At 42.5% G+C, this 23,145-nt stretch overlaps 1 protein-coding gene across 4 annotated transcripts in view; it reads right to left on the reverse strand.

Moving 5' to 3' along the window:
- SEMA4G (semaphorin 4G) overlaps positions 1 to 22,826 on the reverse strand; it is a 104,675-nt gene extending 81,849 nt beyond the window's left edge. For 2 of the 4 annotated variants that reach the window (XM_077349560.1, XM_077349557.1), the window contains exons 1-2: positions 22,676 to 22,826; positions 6,177 to 6,286 (exon numbers count right to left, since the gene is read on the reverse strand). The gene's annotated coding sequence lies outside the window, so the exon portion shown is untranslated. Of the gene's footprint in view, positions 1 to 1,178; positions 1,264 to 6,176; positions 6,287 to 22,256; positions 22,368 to 22,675 lie in introns of those variants that run through there. The other 2 variants (XM_077349558.1, XM_077349559.1) reach the window with 2 other exon arrangements.
- Positions 22,827 to 23,145: the final 319 nt, after the last annotated feature.

Genomic DNA, 23,145 nt, shown 5'->3' on the forward strand with positions numbered 1-23,145 from the left:
TGATTTTTTTATGCATTGTGGACATTAAAGCTGATCAGTCGCAATCCGGAAAAGTTAACTTATCCTCAACTGAGGCTGGTTGCCCCAGACCATAGAAACCTTTCCCGTTGAGGCCAGCAGAAAGGGTGGAGATTATTTTATTAGGGAAAGGATTAGAACAATGTCATCCAACAGAGTCCAAGAAAAACTCTTTAATATGCAGGAGTTGCAAGATGTCACTAAGGTTGCAAGAAAGTTTTTAGAGCCAATGCTCACCATCCTCTGAAATAGCATGTCAGTTCCAGGAAACGTGGACCTGCTGGTGCTGGTCTCGCAAAGGATGCTTTGGGGGTAAGGGAAGGAAGTGGCAAAGTTCTTATACCAGTTCAGCCAAATTTCACACTTCTCCCATACTCCACGCCTCACAACTACACCTGCAAATTTTCCTCCACATCCTGTTCCTGTGTTGTTAACCACACAATCAAAATATCTATGCAAAGAGCTACTTCACTTAGTATTTCCACAATCAGTCCAACTTTAGGTCTTGTGGCTGCAAAACGAGGTGGTCAAATTCTGAGGTAGTAGCTGAGCATTTATCAACTAAATTGTCAGGATCAGAAGGAAGGAAGAACACAATGAGGAAAGGCCAGTACTATTGCCAAGGTCAATATTGTGCTCTGGTCCCCAAATACTAGGAAGTTCCTTGTACACTGGAAAGAGGAGAGAGATTTATGGTGACTGCTATAATAAATTGTTTATTTGAAAGTATATTGGTTGGACAAAAGGAGAGCAGGCATGTATGCACGGTCAGTGCACTAGCTAAGTAGACAGAAACAAGAACAAGTTCACATCTCAGTACTTCAGGCTAACAGAAAACAGAAGTCCAGGGGCACCTTAAAGACTAACAGCATTTAGTCCAGTATAAGCTTTTTTGAGGCAGAGCTCACAGCTGCAAAAATTCAAGTTTCTTTCACTTTTCCTACTACAATCAAACTGCCTTCCTTCAGCCCCTACACAAGCAATGCTGATGATTTCCATGTTCTGGCCATTAGCCAAAGTCTATTAAGCGTGTCCAGATATCAATCTCTATAGAAGTAGTGAGAGAGAGGGGCAGACTTCGCATGACAAAAGAGCACACTTATACCAATATTAACTATTCAGATGATAAGGTTCAGCAGAGTGCTTGATTGCATACTAACCGAGGTACCATTCTCAAGCAGGCTGGAGAAAAGAATAAACTGAGGCTGGTTTCACAGTTCCACTTTTCAGGTTGACATTCAATCTCTGTTTAAAAACAAAACAAAACCTGACCTGAACATATGAATTCTTTAGCAGTATACAATTAGGAGAGTGGATACCAATCTGCCATACCATGTTTATTTCCAGAGATGCAATAAATAGGGATCTGGATTTTGGGGAAACGCTCTTATTTGAAAAGAAAATCACAAGATGGCTGTTTATTCTGTTCCTGGATTGCACAAGCATCAGAGGACGTCTAGATCATAGCTATGCAAGGACTACCAAACAAGTTATAAAGCTAGCAATTCTCTTTCAAGAACTACCAGAAAAGCAGTTGAACAATAAAATACATAGCTTATGAGAAAGGAAGTTGGAAAGGGAAGGGACAAGAAAGGAGTCAAGTTGACAAAAAACCAGTCTGTGCCTCTAAATAAAACAGTAAGAGGGTGCTGGGAGGAACTGGGAGTCACTGTCCCAGCTGTCCCATTCTGCATTGGCTGTCCATTCAATGAACAGCCAATCAGGAAAGATGTTCTGCCCCTGGTCACATCCCCCCCCCCCCAACTTCTTCCATTTGAAAGAAGTTCCTGCCTGGAAAGCAGGTGCTGGGAGGGAAGGTGGAGGGCCTGGGACTTTGGGCTGGTGGGGGAGGAAGAAGGGAGACCCTGCCAGTGCTCCTGCTGCTCCAAGCAGCTTCAGCTGTAGCCTTGCCAGGCCTTAGTAGGGCTGCCGGGGAAGCAAGAAGAGGAGTGGACTGTCTGCCAACACCTCTCCCCTGCTCCCAAAAGGCCCAAGGCCTCAGTAGGCCATTTGGGGGTGGCGGGGGGGGATGGACTGTACCCAGCACTTCCCCCCAGAAGTTAAGCTGTGGGATTCATTTTGTGGGTGGTTCTGCCTCTTGTGGCAGCCATTCTCTTGTTGTGCCCACCATACTGTGTTAGTATTCCAAATGAACCCACAGGTTAGGACCCTTGTTATAAAGATGTTAATTAGGATTGCTAAATGCAAGTCTGAGAGATCTGCTGAATTTGATTTCCTTGTGGACCAACTATTCTGCATGTTTGTGAATTATGTTTTCTTCCTTAGTAAGCCCAACAAAAAGTTAACCTTCATGCCCCCAGCTTCTTAGGGGGCAGCATCATATCATTTGAAACCACTAGCATTGCCTTTTATACCCAGCATGAAATATTTCACAGTTCAGTCATTGACAGTTCCACATACTGATGACCTTTAGAGTCTGAGAGAAAACAAGACCATGAAGTGTCAAAGGCTCTGTTTGGTAGACTTCTTTGCATCAGAAAAATGCAATTAAAATTCCTCAAAAGAGTAGCTGTTTCTGTCCCTTGACCACAGGCAGACTTCCCAGAATATTATATACTGACATCCAAATGGTTTTCATTCAACGGTTAATATGTCAAATTACATATCTGATGGCTATTCCAATCTCAAAAGTAAGCCCAACAGTTTCAAAGGAATTACTTTCAAGTAACAGTCAACCATAAGTGCGTCACTATTCAGGTGTTTATTATGAATTCAACAATGTGGTTAATTATCATTTTAAATATAGATAGGATTATCCCATTTATTGTCACAATAACCATGTGAGATTATTGTGACTAAGATAATAAGCAAGTGGAAAGATGTGAATAAGGAGAGCCATAGGGAAAGAAGTACATGGGTAAAAGAGCTATGTAGTAAACATCACAAATCCCAGACTGGAAGAATCAGTTTTGAAGCCGCATCTTGACACTGCCTGCATTTTCTAGTGCTCTCATGAATCATGAGAACTAGAAACTCCTTTTTATCTAAAACAAAAAAAGCTAATATTTGCAAGAATCCAAGTTCTCCGCCAGAAACTGCACAGATTATGCAGAGTTTCAGAAGCATACATAAGGGTGTATTCCAGTCTAGCACATAACAACAAAGAATGTGGAACAAAAAGGGCAGAGTGAGGTACAGGCCTGATTAACAATATATTATTGAGACTTTTGAAGTAACACTTGCAAGGGCCAGTGACACCCAAAAGTAGGTCAAACTCTTCTGAAGTTCTGGCAATGACTTAGTGAGATGGGGCAAATAAACTATTGTTACCAGCAATCTCATCATAAGCCTGGCTGTTATTAGAGTTAGATGCATGAGATGGCTTTTTAGACATATCATTTTTTCTGATTCAAAATTTATTTCGATACAAGCACATCAACTAAATAAAAGTAACCAACAAAGACACTGGGTACCCTCCGCAATTAGGATACTTTCCTAGGCCCAGAATCGGCTCCTTTTGTCAAGCTGCACATACACAAGCTGTTTGTACTGTGTTGTTCTTTAATTGTGTGCACATGTGAGCCTAGCTAAAAGAATCCCGTCCACTGATTGAGGTCTCCAATGGCTCTGAATTTCAACTAAGTAATCAATTTAAACATACACAGAATCCTAATTTGTGGTACTGCTTTTCCCTATCAAATTAAAACTTAAAGAGCCTGTGATTTCAATGGAGGAGACTTAACAATTGCCTTATACCAAGCCCATTGGTCACTGTCACTCAGTACCATCTGCAGTGTTACAGGCAAAAAAGTACTTCCCAACACTGTTGTCTGACATAGTTTCACTAGACTTGACAGGGATCAACACTGGGACCTTTTGCATGTGCTCTACTACAGAGCACCTGCCCTGTATCGAAAGCTGCACTCAGCAGTACTTATTGGCATATACTGTACTCATTATTAGTGAAGTACTAAATTTTTGAACCATAAAAACAATATCAAATGGGTGATGTATGAAGAAAAAAATCCTTTGAAATATAAACACACTTGATCTCACTAAGCATGCTAATTTTGATGGGAAAGATGAGAAGACTAGGCTGTTGTTACAAACTTACTCAAATTAATACAAAAATATAAATTTGGGGACAGTACAGAACTAAATAATTGTGAATGGATTTTGCTTTATCAAAGATTTAGTCATAACTGGAAAGCTTACCATTTGAGATCTGGGGGGGGACACTATTAAACTGCTCCAATTAACATACAATAGGCCTCATTTCTCATGCTAGTAAAATCCTGCTTTAAATCATGAAACAACGCATAGCAACAACGATTGAAAGGGAATTACCAGATGTTCAAGCTGGCTTTTGACGGGGGTATGGCACTCGTGACTACATAGCAAATCTGCACTGGATTTTGGAAAAGTCACGGAAATATCAGAAGGATGCTGACATCTGCTTTATTGACTACAGGAAAGTTTTTGATTGTGTGGATCACAACAAACTTTGGAGAGCCCTGCAAATTTTGGGAGCGCCAATACATTTGATCAAACTGATGCAGTCGCTCTATGCAAACCAAGAAGCCATTTTACAGACACAATTTAGTGACACTGACTGGTTCAAAATAGAGAAAGGGGTGTGCCAAGGTTGTATTCTTTCCCCCTTCTTGTTTAACTTGTGTGCTGAGATCATTATGAGAGAGACTGAACACAAAATAATGAAACACTGGAATTAAGATTGGAGGAAGGAATATAAATAATCTTCTGCATGCTGAGGACACTACTCTCCTGATAGAAACTAAGGAAGGCCCAGAACAGCTGATTACTAAGGGCAATGAAGTAAGTAAGAAGTTTGGTCTTTTCTTAAACATTAAAAAGACCACTGCAAAAAAACAGGCATGTCACAATAACAATTGATGGTCAAGAGGTCAAATACATTCAAGAATTCATTTTTTTTGAATCACAGTATGATTGCAGTATTGAAATAAAACACATGAATTGCTCTGGGTCGCTCAGCAATGATGAGCTTGGACCAAACATGGAAAAGCAAGGACAGAAGCCTACCAAATGTAGACTAGTTAGATCATATTTTGAATAGCCACTTATGGCTGTGAAAATTGGATGATGAAAAAATAGGACAAGAGAATAGATTCATTTGAACTCTGGTGTTGGAGAAGGCTTCTGACGATTCCATGGACAGCAAAAGTCACAAACAAGGAAATACTCCAGCACATAAAGCCTGATCTATCACGTAGGCAAAATCAGGAAACTCTGGCTCACTTACTTTTGTCATATCATGTGATCCAACTCAATGGAGAAAGCAATTATGCTAGGATTGGTCAGTGGTAATAGGGAACCAGCCAACAAAGAACATGGTTAGATACAATCAAAATGGACACCAGCCAGAACATTACACAACTAAAAGAAGCGATGCAAGATTGAAAATTTTGGCAAGAATTGAGCCATATAATTGCCAAGTGTTGGATTTGACTGAATGGCTAACATCATCATCAAATGTTTGAGAGACCACACATTAAATTTAACACTGAAGTTCAAAGCATATCAGAAAACTTCACAGTTATTCCAAAACTTCCAACTTTTGTGGCTTTGTATATAAAGAAACCAGATTATTAATACAATTAATGTGATAGACTCTGGAGAGTTAACTTCAAGTTATTCAGACTGACAGCTCTTATACTGTATTTCACATTCAGTACTAACAAAACAACCTATGTAGCACCTTGAAACAAGAATCTAAGGGAATCTTTGGCAGAAGAGGAATGGCTTGAAAGCTAGGACTCATCTTTGCATGAGAAGTAAGATAACAAAGCATCTGTCAGAATGTTTCTAGATTGACTAAATGTCAAAAGACTAGGACTTATCCAATACATTTTAAAAAAACCCTTCTAAATGCATGTTTTGGAACAAGTACTTGAAGCTGAAAGAGTCATCTGTAAATTATTTAAAAATGGTCCCATCATATTTACCCTAAAGAAAATATTTGTCACCCTAACAATATTGCTACTATTGGAACTCAAATCACTCCTCCTACAAAACAATGGGGCACAAACATTTTGGATATTGCTCCATGGAAATATTTATATATATTGTGAGAGTGAGAAATAGTCTCCAAATGCAAATATATTGCTAAATACACAGTGTCCTTGGATATCTTGGGTAAAGAACTTCAGAATCCTTACCTTTCATTCCCTATCCAGTCAGGCTCAGGGTGGTATCATTCCTTGCTGCTTTATAGATTTATTTTGTAGCGACAAAATCTGGGTTTCAAGCTTTTGTATAACTCTGTTTCCTGTTTGAAAAAACAAGAAACCATTATCCTAAACAGCAAATACTGTTATAAATATGTATGCTTTACACTAACACATGTTTACATGATTTTGGTCCATTTTAAATTCAAATAAATAAAAACCACCACCACTAAACTGATATTTCTATGCATTCATGAAGCCAAGTTTCTTTAAGGCAAGTTAAGGCCTGACAAAGGGGGAAGCTGAAGCATTTCTCTAGTGGAAACATCCTATTCCATAATCCAGATCAGTTGTCGGAGGCAAATTGGCTAAATAGAGAAGCAGATCATGCCTAACATGTGGGCAAGTTCACATGGTACAGAACATCCCCTGCACTCACACAGTGCAAACTACACCATGTATCAAGTGCTACCAAGAATAACTGGTCATCCCAACACCAAAATGAAAATTATGGGATAAAGCCCAGGGGAAGTACAAAACATAAAGTTGAATAATGCAGAAGATCTGATTGAGTTAGGCAACAGAAAAGTTGTCCACAAACCTTGTCAAGAATGACTCTTATAGTTCTCAAGTGATGAGGATATGCATATGGGGAGGGGGACGTTCTGCAGACTCTTTTCAGTCCAATGTTTTTGCAACTTGTATGACTCGAGTACCAGAGAACTAATTCATCTCCTTTGCAGTCAGAATTACACAGCTGTGCAAGTGGTCATTGGTGAGGGTGACTAACCCTATCACCAACAGGCGGGACTATTACAATGTGGCAGCGGCCACTATTCCCTAGTATTACCTGCCTGCTAGTTAATTCTAAACATACAAATGTGTACACACAATTAGCCCATTCATATTTGGCCAAAAAATGACCACCCATGGCTAAAACAGAAACAGCTTCATTAAAAGGGTCACAGTTTTGAAATCAAAACACTTTTGGAGAAAGCATATTAGATTTTGAAATTAGAAATTTAAATTTGAGATATTAAATGCCTGAAGTAAGAAAAGTTGTATTTTGTAGACAATGTTTTAAGGATTAGATTGAAGGGTACGTTGGGGAGAAAACTCTCTTCCTGTTTGATATTTGATAAAATTATAATGAACTAGGGTTGAACTATGTTTTTTAAAAATCTAGCCAACATTGAGCTTTCTTTTACACCAATAGCTTTGGGGAAGCATGTTCAAAAATGGCCCAGGACTGTCTTGCAGGAGCCTTGTGAGAAGGTTCCCAGAATGGCAGGTGGCCTGCCTGTCCTTCTTTCTTTCCTCTTTCTTGTTCATGGACACAAGTTCTTGAACAACCGAAAACAATAGATTAATAACTTGCTTCTGCTAAAAAATTAAATTTAACTTTAAGCCTTTACCCCTAGAAGCAGCAGCTGAAAAAACTATTGCAAAGATTGCCATACAATTATAGTTTACTTCTGAAATTAGGATTTGGGAAACTGAACCAGCTAAGATGTGCATCAAAATCAACCTCTGGATCCACCTCTCGCTCTTTTTTCACAAATGGCAAGTCACCATTATGTGAGAGATAATGCCAGAACCACATTGACAAAATCTATCTGAAAAGGGAATACAAAAAACCTGCCATAAAAATCATAAAATCATTTAATTGTCCTAACAAATACTTGACATTCCAAGTGCTGAAGAGGAGAAAACCTGCTTAATGGCAGGTTGTCCATGTGGACAATGAAGCACAGGATGTTAAAGATGAAAGGGGGGTGAATTATGGAAGAATGATCAGTATTGAGTAGGGGAGCTGGATGGGGCTGAATTCTATCCAGTGGGCCATGGCTCCAGATTTATTCCACCTGCTTTCTGCTCTCCGTCACGAACACGAAACAGGAACTATCAGGAAACAGTCAACGCCAGCTGGAACACTTTATACAATTATACTTTTAAAATAGAGAGTTCAGTCTTTTTATGGACTTCCTTAAAGAACATTGTACAAACAGCACTGCTACACACACACACACACACACACAGTTACACACAAAACAGAAATATATATCCCATATGATGGGAATTATTTCACCTGTTTAATTTCTATTTCCACCCGTTTTGCCTTCCTCACCACCTATATCAGCCTTTCTCAACTTTTTTACCATTGAGAAACCCCTAAAATATTATTCAGGCTTCAAGATACCCCAGAAGTGGCGTGATCATGCAGAATATGGTTTGGAAGCATAGTTGTGAACATGTCCACCTGGGGCCTCTCCCCTTCCCCATTACTGGCCATTTTGGGAGGAAGGGGCAGGTCAACATGACCATATATGGTCATATCACCTGATAAATGCTTGACAAATTTTAAAATATATATTAAAAATTAACTCCTACCTATTCAGGAAACCCTTCCGGGGCTGTCAAAAAACCTCAGGGTTTCATGAAGCCCTGGTTGAGAAAGCCTGACCTATACTCATGCACAAGCAAAAGGAAGGCAACTGCAGAGAATAGGAGGTCAATCTGTACTTCCCTGGTTTCCATCCAGTCCAGGGCTCTACAAATATGAGAATCATCCAAGCCCAAGAATAGCAGTCAAACCTCCCTGTGATTGATTCTATTACCTTGAATCAGAAAGTAGCCAGATTCCCCAATCACATTTAGATGTTTGGTAAAAGATGGCATAGCCTGAAATTTTTGCTGTTTCTCCTGCCCTGAAATAATTAATGCAAAATTCATGACACAACGTGAGTCAGGGGTTCAACAGCCCCTAGAATTTATTACAGGAATCAGCCCCGGAACATACTGTGCATAGATGGAATGAGAAAAAGTAAATTACTCTGATACACCTCATGATAAATGCTGGTGTATATCTAAGTTCAGACAAAGAGTTGGATCAGGTGAAAGGAGAGTTCACAGATAACCCATTAATCGTGATCCTGTTTATGAGGAATCTGGCTCTTATGTTCATGTGCAGACAATGCACAACCAAGATTGCAGTCATCACTTGACTATAAGTTTATTTGAATGGTGTAATTTGGGGAAGCAAAGGGAAAACATGGTTGTATTCAGCACAGGAAGGATGTAAAATCAAGCAGATCTTTTTGCTGGACAGGAAATTTCTTTCAGATTCACAATTTAGAGATCATCAAGCCCCATTAAGTCCTGGAAAACCTCAGCTGGACAGGTTTTGTATGTTTACATTTTCCACTTTTAATTCAAATGTTATCCTCCAGCTACTGGAAACCCTAACAAAACAACACTGAGCTCCAAAGCTCTACCAGTGATCCATACCACCAACTCATGTCAATGCAGACAGATATTTAGAGAAACAAACATTTGTAAGAAACCCCAGGAGCAGCAGAGGGAATACACATAAAAGCCCCTCTATTAGACAGTGGCTGCAGCTGAGACGAACACTGATACCCAAAGATGGGTCTCAGAAACTAAAACCCACTGAAATGTATACAAGGCAGTAAGTAGTATGGAGAATTGGATTCGCCTGACCAAAATCTCATTTACAGTTTCATTTCTGTGGAATGACTCTCGGTTACAACAGCTACCCTGTTTTTAAAAGCTGTCTTTTGCAATTCCAAAGGAGGACATTTTAATTGGTTTTCTTTATAAAGTAGATGCTATTCTTTTGACAGAAGATGTCATCTGTTCCGACAGCTAGTGTGATACAATAGGTACAGTAACTGACTAGGACCAAGGATTCAGATCCCTGTTCAACCATGAATCATGAAATGGGGGAGATGACGTATATCACCTGGAGCTGCTTAAAACAAGATGGCGACACAAAGGAAAACAACATATTTCACATGCTAGTTTACTTGCTTGAATTTCTTCTTCCAAATATCAAGTTACAGCTAGGAACTTCTGTACATATCCTTCCAATAGTGTTTTGTCAATATTTATTTGATGTATATTTATTTATGATTCTATTTATATGCTGCCACTCCTACATTGTGGCTCAACAATATGTAATAGTAACAATATGTAACAACTAGCTTCAAAGCCCGTTTGAAATAACGGGCTTTGAAAGGCCCCCCCCCCGGCGCTGAGCACACCCAGCACCCCAGGGAGGCTGCGGGTGTGCTCTGCGGCCATGGGGAAGCCATCCCTGCCCCCCACCGAGGCCGCAGCTGGGTTGGGGCACACGGGACTCTCCCGCGCACCTCACAGAGGTGCGCTCCACAGGCCTAGGCAAGGCATCTCCGGGCCCCTCCCCCCGCAGAGGTTGCGGCTTCCCCGGGGCCCACGGAGTGCACCTCTGTGAGGTGGCGGGTACGGCTCGCAGCCCCAGGGAAGCCATTCCCGGGCCCGGGCCTGTAAGCGCCGCTTCACCACTAACCTGACGTCCTTCTCTGTGAGTGGCCAAGAGCGAAGTGATGGCAGCACCTCACAACTGGCTAGAACTCTGGCCTGTCCAGGTGAGGGCCTGCCCACTCTCCGCCCACAACAGCCTTAACCAAATATGATACCGCTCCCCGAGCGGTTTAAAGATATGTAATAGCACTCAACATCCCCTGAACTGTGGATCTGAATGAAGCCTACTGTCCTGATAAATGCTAAGTTTTTATTCTGTTTCTAGCATGCTGACTTGAACTTGCCTTGGGAAATTATCAAAAGAACCAGTTAGATCCATCACCAATGCCCCCCCCCCCCTTCAGAGGAAGTATAACTGGATCAGCAACAAAGACATTTTTTTGCCCATTAGTATCCAGGGCTCAGAGTGGGCATCTCTTCTATACCATCTGGTACCTGTTGAGTAGAATGGCTAGTAAAACCTCTGTTCAAAGTCTGGCCTCACCTGTGGCCAGGTGCAGTGTGCCAGATACTGTTCTGATGGTCCAACTCTGATACAAGATGAACCATTGCATTTTTATCCAGCTCTTCCTCCAAGGAGCTCAGGGTGGTGAACATCATTTTCTCCTCTTTTAAAGTATTTTTGTTTATAAAATGTTTGTTGCCTCTATAGAAAACCCACTTAAGGCAGCTTTCAAAGTAAAACATAATTAAAATATAAATGCTATCAAAGTGCTTAGAAGTCTTGTATTAAAAGCACAGAAAGCTCCTAAAATAACACAAAATATCTTTACAAATATCTTCTACCTGGTGGAATGAGTTCCCGGAGGAGCTGCGGGCCCTGCTGGAGCTTTCGGCTTTCCGCAGGGCCTACAAAACAGAGCTCTTCTGGAGGAGCTATGGTTGAGGCCCGGGCGAAGAAAAGATCTATGCCCCCCCCCCCCCAAGGAGAAGTATTCTACCACGTGTCATCTGTGGTGTTCAGTTGTTCCCTAACTCCCAGCGGGGGATAGGTGGTGGGTTGGTTGCCGCTGTCTTTTGGTACTTGTATTTTAATTATTGGTTTTAGGGGATATAGAGGTTTTAGGGGATTGTATTATTTTTACCTTGTAACTCGCCACGAGCCGGCTTTGCCGAGAGTGGTGGGTAATAAATCCAAATAACACAACAACAACATCAACAACAGCCCTATGGGGTAGGTCAGGTTGAGAGACAGTGATCAGTATATCAGACCATTTCTTCACTTTATAAGTAAAAATAGCCAAGTTGTTTCAGAAATCAGTAGCTCATTCATCAGTTCTGCATACACCTTTGCAATACTGCACACGCCAACTGACCATTCCCCTGGTGTATTCTTTTTAAAAATATATTGTAATCATTCCCACTCTGTTATCTTTCTGGCTGCTCTTTCTGTTTGCTTGTGCAACTAGCCAGCAAGCAGGCAATGGAGGTACAGCTCTTCTCATAGTTTAGGGGAGGATTTTTATTTATTTTATTTGCATTATTTATAGTTTGCCTTTCTCACAGGGCCTAAGGGAGGGTTACACATGGTAAGTCAGTGCAATCAACAAAATGGGATAGTCAATACACAATGCTTTGATGTTGTACAAGTCTGGAACCAACCAGAAAGTGTTAACATGACACATTAAATTATAAAAAATTACACAGACGGATCCAAATTATAGGAAACTGTACACAATCCCTAATAATCTGTCCAAGCAGCTTTATACAGTGCTACTGTATTACCTGTGCAGAAGAGCCCTCTTAAATAATTCAGTTTTGCACAGTTTGTTGAAACTCAGGTGAGTGGAAGCCTCTTCCTGTTCTCCTTGTGCAGACCATTCCACAAGGTGGGGGTCACAATGGAGAAGAGACATGTACAGGCAGTTGTCAATTTTGCCCACTTGCAGGATGGCACCTGCTCTTTTTTGTTTTGTTTTGTCTGATGTAGGCTAATTCTTCTTGGAGGGGATCCCTCACTGCTTCCCAGCTCTCTTGGAAAGTAGGGGGGGGCTTCTTTTTCCAGTCACCTCCACCACCTTCTGCAATGATCTCCCCACCAGTTTGATGCCATGAGGGCCCATCAAACATGGCAATTTGGCAAGCTGAGCACAGCAAGGCTCATGGGTAGGGATCAAGGCAGTCTCTTTAACTCTTAAACAATACAAAGCTTTATTCCACTACAAAAGTCCCTAGAAATGAGAGTGAAGTTCCCAGAAAGCAAATTAAAACAAAAATTTCTAACTTAACATGGAAAGCTACCTGACATTCCCTTTTTTTACCCTCACTGGCTAGAGTAAACCAGGTATGCAGTAAAGAGAATGAGCACAAATCATCCAAATCATAGAACACACAAATTTGGCTTTAGGAATATATATATAAGCACATGAATTGTGTGACCAGCCAGCTTAGATGCATATTTTATCTTTGTGACTCAGTGTTTTCTACTAATGTATGTTATATATGCTGTATATGAGAGTCTCTTCACAGTCTTCTGTTTATTTTTAGATTGTAACTGGATGAATGCAGCATAAAGTTTTCTTTTTTAAAAGATATATTATTTCTCAATCAAATGAGATAAAACCAATGCTTATTGCAATCTGCTCCGGGCTCAGAATCTGACTTGCCAGACTGAGATGCATCATTGACCCAAGGCATTTAAAAAAAAAAAGACTAATAATTAGCAGGGCCATTTCTTGTCACCAGTAGTCAGGTTATTTGTTTATTTTGTGATTTATATTCCACCCTGTCGTCAAAAATTCCCTATTCTATCAATTGGCATAAACAAGGCAGCAATTACAGGCGGCAATCAGCTCACATCAGATTTCAGGTCAGAAGGCACCAATTCTGGCTCAGGAATTTTATATGGTTAATCAGCAATTTAACTTCATCTAGTGATACTGGATGCCAAACAAGCAAATCCTCAGACTTCTGTAGGATATCGTCTATTAAAACTGAGATAATTGAACAGTTTCCAACAGTTTCGATGTTGGCCCTGGAAGCTGAACTCTTTAGGGAACCATTAATGATAACCCAAAAGACTTTGCTGTCATGATTACTGGAGGTCCGCAACAACATGGACCAAGTCCTGGATTTATATTCCCCTTTTTGTTCCACCAGGCCTATGGCTCAGGCCAGGAAATTAACATCAAAACAACGCTGGCCTCCCTCCTCACAAATCCAATAACCATCCCCAAGACAATCTTCCTCATTCGAGGTTGGTACGTGCATGTTGGGAATGGCCATGATGAGTAACCAGAGTGAGCTGTCAAAGATAAGGGGCACTCGCCAGTGTTTGTTTGGAAGTGGTATTGTGAAACAGACGATACAACAGTGTTCCATGGAGCTTTGCACTTGGGAATAAGCAACCATTGTTTTAAAGCTACCTGTGGATCATCATTGAAATTAAGAATTTAATTTAAAGTTTAATTATTATCCATTGTTATCAGTGTTATTTTATTACATGTGCATACCTGTTGTTACCCACCCTGAGCTAATTGGGAAGGGTGGACTATAAAAATAGTTTTGTTGTTGTTATATTTGTTCTAAGTACTGCCCTATATAACTGACTATCTTTCAGGAAAAGGGTGAGGGCAGCATAAGCGTATATTTCAATCTTTGGTAGGCTCTTGACCTCTGGATTTTCAGGGATAGGCAGCCTGTCAAACCATCTGGGCTGCATAGCAATATTCCTCATTCTAGGAGAGCCAGATGTAATGGTATAAATGGGCTGAAGTTTTCAGAGGAACCGATCGAACCTCTGAGTGGGTACGAAGCACTGGTGATGTCGTTTTTCAATCCCTTTGTCATAGAGGCATTAAACCATAGAATAGCCTTCTCCTTGCTGGCTAAGTTCCATTTAATTTTGCTTTATGATTTATCTCTACCACTGGGTGGGAAAAAGGAGCGCTTATTGAGAGTGGAAAGAAATCTATAGTTAACTGTAATGGTGATACGTGTGGAGAACGTTCCCTGACTGCTTCTCTCTCACACATATATATACACGCAAAAAACAGGTCCCTTTTTCTCACATATATACATACACAAAACAGCTCCAAAAGTGGGTTGGAGGTCCTGGGCTAATCTGGGCTCCAAAATCCTGGGCGCTGGAGTCTACCAGAAAGTAGCAACCAATGGTTGGATGCTACTCATATCAGAGGGAATCATTATTTTCCCTGCAGGATGAGGAAACATATTGATCCAGGACGGACTGAGATTTTCCCAGCCTAGCGGTCACCACCTCGCCAGTTCCTCTCCAAATATGTCAGCACTTCCTATAATGATGTGGTTTTTCCTGCTTTCATCCACAACCTATTTAACTCACAATGTCGAGTTCCTTTCTTCCACCACATAGAAGTGCAAATTCCTCCACAGTGCTGTAAGCAAGTTGTACTATGAACTTTTATCAGTCAGTGACACACAGCATAATGCTACTGGACAAGCCGTGGTCTTTGGACCATCTGCCAAAAAGGAAGCAGTTGGCTTAACAAAAGCAAACCTGACACACAACTTTGTTGGATCCACACCAGCTGTTGTGCAATGGCCTGAACCTGCCAGGGGCCAAGTAGCGGCACTGCAATGGTTGTTTTTGTATAAGATGCAAGAAGCCAGGAACATAGTGGTGTTTCATCAGATTAGCCCCAAGTAATGAAGAAGGCAGCAATCAACAGCACTTGGATGCTAAAAACCAGGAACATCAACTGGGTCTTTTCAAATAGAGATCTTCCTGTAATTTGTTTTTCCCCCAAGCTTTCTACATCTATTTGTTGTCTTTAGTGTTTTCCTTGTCATATCTCCACTCTCTGGTCCAATTTAAGAAAGCAAAGAGAAAGCTCTACCGTGGACTTTGCTGTCTGAGGCTGAACCAGTCATTCTGTCTCATTCTAACCTACCTCACAGGATCATTGTGAAGATGCAACTGAGGAGGGAAGAATGATCTGTGAGCCAGTTTGGGTCCCCACTGGGAAGAAAAGCAGCAGCAACAGCAAAAGAGTCGGTTCATATATGCCGCTTTTCTCTACCCGAAGGAGGCTCAAAGGGGCTTACATTCGCCTCCCCTTTCCTCTCCCCACAACAGACACCCTGTGAGGTGGGTGAGGCTGAGAGAGCCCTGATATCTCTGCTCGGTCAGAACAGCTTTATCAGTGTTGTGACTAGCCCAAGGTCACCCAGCTGGCTGCATGTGGAAGAGGAGCAGGGAATCAAACCCGGTTCGCCAGATTAGAAGTTGGCACTCCTAACCACTACACCAAGCAGGATACAAACATCTTTAAAAGGTTAATTAAATTTCTGGGGTGGGTCAATAGAAGGGAAAATTTAAATCAATGGAAATGAAAATTAAGAACACCCATTTATGTATCCATCCATCCACTATGTATTATTCTAATGTGACTGGCAGAAGAAAATACCAAAGAGGGCCTTTTCTTCTAACCCAGATGGCAATTTTTACTTACTGCTAAGAGTGTCCTTTTCTACTCAAGGTGAGTCTGAGTTCATCGCAACAGGTACGCTCCTGAAAGATTACAATGGGTGCTATAAGCACTCCCTTGACATAAAAAGTTTGACAAGCCACCTTTGAAGCTGGAAAGCTGTCGCGGCCTCCAAGAGAGCGCTGCAGCGGGCACTCAATGCTGCCCTTGTGTCCAGGGTTTGCTGTGGAAAGTCAAGGGGGCCTCTGCATCCCTGACACTGTGACGACACGTTCCACAGCACTTGCACTGTCGAAGCCTGTGTGGCTGCAGCACTTCAAACAAAATGCTGAAGCAACAAAATCACCTTGACATTCACAGTAACATTTCAGAAGAGGCATCAGGCTTAAAGATCCTTTAACAGCAAGCAAGTTCGAACTTGACTTGACAGTAGCTATACTTTGGGCAGGAACATCTGCAGCCTCTGTTAAAAGAAGCTCATTCGCCCCTAGGATTTCTTCTTCTTCTTCCCTTAAGCCAAAGCAGCGCATAAAGTTTGAAAGGTATTTTTACATCCTGATGCTTAAAGCCCAGTTCCAGCAGTCAGTAACTTATTCTGAAGAGTATTCTGAACGCATTCTGTTCCTTCCCTACAGAAAAGAATTTCTGGGGAACATCTGAATCTGGACAATCCAAGAAACATTCATGGAAACCTGAAAATATTTTGCATCTTCAAAACCCAATGAAAAATAAGCAGAAGGAGGATGTGCTTGTTGAGAAAGGAAACAGCTTATCTGTAGTAGTGTCAGAGCCATCAGGCTCTGATAACGGGGTTATCTTAGGCTCTTTGATAATGGGGGTTTTAATGGGATTTTATGGGGTCTTTTGTATAACCCACCACAAACCAGTCTCCAAGAGCAGCAGGCTAGAAATCTAAATAATACTGATTATGATGATGATGATGATATGTGCCCTTCAATTCAATACTGAAAGACGGTTTTAAAACAAAGCTGTTTTCCTGTTTTTCTTATTTTTTTAAACAGCTTCTCACATTAATTTTTTAAATATAGTATCTGATCTTAGGAGTCAAACTGTACCCAATTCATCTCAAAGCTATGCCCACCTTTGCCCACAGTGAAATGCTGACTGACTGAGGCAGCCATTTTGGGACAGCTCCCCATCCCATTTCACACATACAATTATTCTTCAGGAACATCTCCGCAGCAAATAATTACAAGGTGTAAAAAGTAACCATAACAATTACTTTAAAAATGCACCATTTCCCACACAGTTTAAATGAACAAACTTAGGAGTGAATTCACACGTGCCACTTAAAAGCACTTTCTGGCTCTCACTGTGTAAAAAATAGAAATGAAGCTCTCAGTGTGTTTGTACAGGATTTCTGAACTGATTGATTAAAATTATTTTTCAACCTTGCTGCATTTTTAATAAAGAGATCCAGTATGGTATAATAGCAACAGTGTAGAACTAGGCTTAAATATCTCACTTAGCTGTGAAAATCACAGTGTGACCTTGAAAAAATCTCTTCCTGTCTCTGCCTCATCTACCTCACAGGATAGTTGTGAGAATAAAATAGATAAGGAAGAACTCTGTTCACCTCTCTGAGCTCCTTGAAAAAGGGTAGGATAAAAATGGAATTTAAGACCTGTGAGATATGTATGGCACAGGAGCGGGGATTTGCTATGAATCTTGGACGCCACTCCCTAATGAAGCCTAGCTAGTTTTACCTAGCCAAAACAGAATGTACATTGTTTAGCATTTTTACAGAACAGCATGCTCTCCAGTGATGCATTGTTTTGGTATGATTTGCACATGTCTAATCAATATACACAAACCATTATTTCTTGGCAGTTCAGAAAATCCAATGTGAATAGGGTGAAGAAAACTCTGAGCAGAAGAGCTGTTATCCAGCTCCTAAACAACTAAATGGTTTGGTTTCTGTTGCCTGTAATAGCTAAAGTGTGTGGGGGGGCCTTTTCAGCTATGGCACCTAAACTACAGAATTCCCTGAACCAAAAGACCCATTTTACTTTATTGCTGATTGCTGGTTTTATTATTACCAGTTTTCTTGATGACTTTTCTTGGCTCTTTCTATCTGTTCTAATTTTGACACTTGGCTTTGGTCATTTATCTGACTTTTACGCTGCTGATGGCTGCTCTTTTTTGGGGGAAAGCTGGATTCAGATATGCTGATATTTGTTTATAAAGTTTATATTCCTCGCTGCCATCTTTTTTGCAGCTGGAACCCGCCTTGAGTATTGTTTAAAATTGAAAAGTGGGATGTTATTTTCCAAACTGACCTACCTATTGAGTACATTTCCATTATGCTCATCTTCACCATCATACACGATGCCCCCTTTCCCATTTTATGTATACTACCTTCAGGCTAGTTCAGTCTCATCAGATCTTGGAAGCTAAGCAGGGTTGGCCCTGGATAGTATCTGGTATGGGAGACCATCAAGTAAGTCCAGCCTACAGGGTTGCCATGAGTCAGCTGTGACTTGATGACACACATACAAAAAAAATAAAAATACCACCCTTGTTATTATCCTATAAAATGAGTCCTTATTAGTAGCCCAATGATGATGAACATGCAAAGGGAAGGGTAAGTTTGAAGTTTGCTAAAGGTCACTAAATGAGTTGATAGCAAAAATGAAATTCACCCTGAATTTTAAATAAATGTTCCTGAAATAATAGCAGTGCCATGGGCTGTGTGTGTGTGTGTGTGTGTGTGTGTGTGTGTGTGTGTGACAGCATTGCCTGAGCACTTTACAGATCAATCCTAAAACAACTTATACTCTTCTCATCCCATCAGCCTCCATGAACTTAGGTCTGCGCTGCTAGAGCTAGAGTACTATGGCAGGGAAGAGCACAGATAAATAAGTTATTAGAAAAGGATTTTTTTTAAGGATTAAAAGTGGCGCACACAATCTATAGTGTACATCCCCACCAATATCACAGATTCCAACCCATAACTACATCTCACATAGTACTTGAACTGCAGGGGAAGAACTGCATTGTCTCAATTATAAAATACTGGCTAGGAAAACACCACCTATCCAGATCAGAAGCACTCCCGGATGAATAACAATTGCCCATTTATTGTGCTTTTTGGCAAGGGTCTGAAAACACACACTTGAGGTCGGTGACACTCCCATCCAAGTGTGTTTCTGACCGGAGTATTAAAAAGCAGGAGTGATGAGAGAAGTGCAAAAGAGTTCAATCTTGTTTCAGCTGGGGAAAGAGGAGACAGAAAGGGTTGCAGTCATACCATAAGTTTTGGGGCTGCAGGAAGCAGTCTGGAAACCAGTTGGTCTCCAGTACCATTAGAGGTAGCAAGAAGAGTTAATGAACTTAAATTACAGGGGTGGGGTGGGGGGGGCGGGATTACATTAAGTATCAGAAGGTAAGAAACACAACAATTGATCCAAGGAACTACACAAGGATAGCTAGAGGTCTCTAAATACACACCGGGTAGAGAACTATTTTCTGTAAAGATTCCTTCCTGTTTGACAGACCTGCAAATGGGGAATTTTAATGTAGGTCCACAGAAACTAACAGCACATGAAGGTCTGGAGACCTGTGAGGCAGTGTCTTCTCAATGCATCCTGTGAAAAAGGAGTTGGTGCTGCGGTCTAATTTTCATATCATGGTTCAGATGGTGAGGAAAGCTCCCTCCAGACAGTTACAGGCAGTCCCCTGTGCAAGGCTCTTGTCACTGCATCCCCCTTGCCCTCAAAGAGGGTATCCTTTGATTTGCGAGCAGTTTCAAAGCAAGTAAAGAAGCTCTGCCAACTATGGACATCAGTCATTACACTACATGAGCGGGTAAGAGAGAGAACCATTACGGCATCACTTTTAGTGGTATGATCAGGAGTCCATTGGCTTAAAATCCACTCAATCACCAGGCAAGCCACTCTCAGCTCCCCTTTATGTAATACAGGGAGGACTCTGAGCCTCCTTACAAGGCTGTTGTAAGGATTACAAAACATGGATTCAGCAAGAAGGCATGCATGTGGTTCTCACTGCTATTATTTCATGCTTAGATGTGCAGCTCGAACTGCAAAACAGATCCCCCAAAGACAAGCAAGGTGACCTTTTATTTGTTGCCATTACTTACCAAAAGAATCCACAATCACATCAAACTAGCCCAGGGAGAGATTTGAGTAGGGAACTGCAGGCACCTTTTATCCCAATGAGGCAATGATGAGCTTATACCCCGATGCTACCATAACTTCACAGGAGACAGCATGGAACGCCAGGGGAATGCTGACATCCAGCACTCGTGCAGGAATTTAAAGGCGGTTTTAATGCCAGCTCCTGCAGCAAAGACCTTGCTTGCCAGGCTCACAAGTAAGGTGTTGTGATTTTAGCAGCTCTTCACTGTCATAGACCCAAGTAGGTGGGCATCAATTATTCTGAGTGCTTCTGCTGGCCCCTCTTCACTATAGCCAGCCTGCCAAAAACCACTAAATAAATCACACCCCCAACAAGAACCCATTCAATTCAAAAGGAAATAAAAACCCAGCAGAATTGTACAAAGAAGGAGAAGAATATAGTGCAACACAAGAGCCTCACTGCACGGTTGGAGGCTCACCAGAACAGAAAAGGAACACAGCAACCAGGATGCTTCTGCTCAGCTCCAGACTAATCTAAACAAGAGAAGAGACCCACTGCATAAAAAAGTAAAAACCAAAAGGAACCCAGAGGAGGGAAAAGCACTTGCAGCAAACCTGACAAAATATGGAATACACTTAGCAATGCATATGGTACATATTGAGCATAAAGTTTAATTTTCAATTGAAAGCATCAGTTCTGGAGAACTTATTAAAGAGGGGGTGGAATATAAAAAGATCTTCAATCAACTGGCCCTAATATGGTAGCTTCATTACTAATTTATTTCTCAGCCTCTGGGGAGAATATTCATTTTCCATTTATTCTGGGTTACTTCTTTATCTTGCAAGCTTTCTGCAAGGGTCACAATGAATCTGAAATACATTCCCCTCACTCCTACCACCCAAAAAGATACCGACCACTTAGTCTAAGGTAACAGCTCAACTTGTAGAGGGAAATGTCCAGTCTGGTTTGGCTCCCCACAAATCTCCATTGGCCCAGGCCTAGGTTATAAGGGAAAGTATGGGGCTGGTTCACATACAGATTGTCCCCACTAGCTTACACAGTAACAACGGTAGGGGGAAAGTATACATGCTCATGTATGACAATCACACATATAATCATATTGTTGTGTGTGTGTATTCATTAGAAGTTCTGCAATGGGTGCAAAGCCTGCAGTATGATCTCCACACAAGTGCAAAAAAAAGGGCTTTTGTGAGACAGCCCTTAGGAAAAACATACAGGAAACACAATTAATGCCTACAATTACACCGGCACACAATTCCTTGTCATCATGAGACCTTCAATATTTTAAACACATCAGGTGGGTTCTATTTCAATGATGATCCACAGATGGCTTTAAAACAATGGTTGCTTATTCCCAAGTGCAAAGCTCCACGGAACACTGTTGTGTCGTCTGTTTCACAATACCACTTCCAAACAAACACTGGCGAGTGCCCCTTATCTTTGACAGCTCAATCTGGTTACTCATCATGGCCATTCCCAACATGCACGTACCAACCTCGAACGAGGGTCAAGGTGTGTCCCTCAAATCTCTTAGCATTTTCCCACAGGCAGCCAAAGGGCTTCAGTAGTTACTGTCAGACTCAGATCTGGGAAAGCCCCATTTCACTCTCTACTTGGCCATGGAAGCTTGTTGGGAGATTTGGGTCTTACAGTTTCTTACCTACCTCGTAGGGTCATTGTGACAATAAAACAGAGGGTGATATAAGTTGTTTTGTTTCCCCCTTGGGGAGAAAGGCAGGTTATAAACAAAATAAGTAAATAAATGATATCCATTTGTCCTACACTTCCTGTAGCCTGAAATGTCCAAGGAGTGGATTTTTCCAGGATCCCACCCTGCCCTTTAGCCCTTCCAAGCCGCTAGTCCCTCCCCAGTCTTTCCCCTAAAAAGCCTCTGGCTCCCTCCTGCCCTCACATCCATCAATAACATTTTCCCATAGCTTACACATCCTCAGTATCTTCCACTCCCCTTCCCAACCCCAAGCACCTGTGCCCAAGAAGGTTAGCTTGGGACTTCCAGCTAACATCCCGCAGCTAACACTGCTCAAGCTTCACTCAGTCCGTTCCCTTTCCTCAGGGGCCCTGCATCTTACCCTATTAGGTTTCCCTGCCCTAAACCATGTCCAAACAGACTCCAGAGCTTAATACCCCAGCTAACGTCACAGCCTCTTCACATGACACCAAACCCCACTTCTCCTCTTACCATATTCCCCCTGGCGCCCCGTAGCTTCTTGTCTACGCAGCCCGACATCCCAGATCTCAGCCGCCCGCCCCCCGCCCCCTTGATCTTTGCATTCTAGCGACACACACCTCCCGGATCCTGACCTCCAGAGCCCTCCCAGCCCGACAGCTCCAAATGCTCCCACTGCCTGCCATGCCCCCGACGCCCAGGGGGCTCCAGACCCCAAGCCTCGCCCCTACACACCACTGGTACTCCGCCCCCGTCCCCCCCCCCTAACGCGCCCGGTCTCTCGGCCCGCCCCTTGCCTCCAGCTCTAGCCCCCCTGCTCCACACGCCCCACAAGCGCCCCTTCGGAGGGCTCCCAGCGGCCACCGCTCCAGGGTCAGGCGCCCCCTCTTGCGCACCCCCCCGCCGCCCGCCTGCCTGCCCGCCCCTCGCACCTGAGCTCCAGCCCCAGCCTGCGCGCCTTCCCGGGCCAGGTGCCGCTGCCGCTCGCAGCCCGAGCCCGCGCCGAATGAGCGGCCGCCGCCACCGAGGCGAAAGCGAAGCCGCAGCCGACAAGGGACCCGCGCGGGGTTCCGCGGCGCCATCTAGCGGCCGCGCTCGGCAAGGGCAGTCCGTGGGGAGGCCGGGCAGCCGGAATCAGTGCAGCCCGCAAGCGGCGTTGCTGCTGGCCCGCTGCTGGCTACCGGGGGCCTTCAGTCCTTGGCGCTCAGGGCCCGGTTCAGCCTGAGAAGAGGCACGCAGGGCAGGAGTTTTTAGAGGAGGCGTCTGAGCAGAGGGCCTTGCTTATACGATCTTCGGCTGACACGGAGAGAAGTAAAGAATCGCGCATCTCGTCAGTCGGTCTCTACAGTAACATGCCGGACGAGCCCCCTGCCATTGGTTTTCAGAAATGAAGCCCTCCTGA

This window comes from Paroedura picta, chromosome 8 (assembly GCF_049243985.1).
Source record: "Paroedura picta isolate Pp20150507F chromosome 8, Ppicta_v3.0, whole genome shotgun sequence".
In the NCBI taxonomy this organism is placed as follows: Eukaryota; Metazoa; Chordata; class Lepidosauria; order Squamata; family Gekkonidae; genus Paroedura; species Paroedura picta.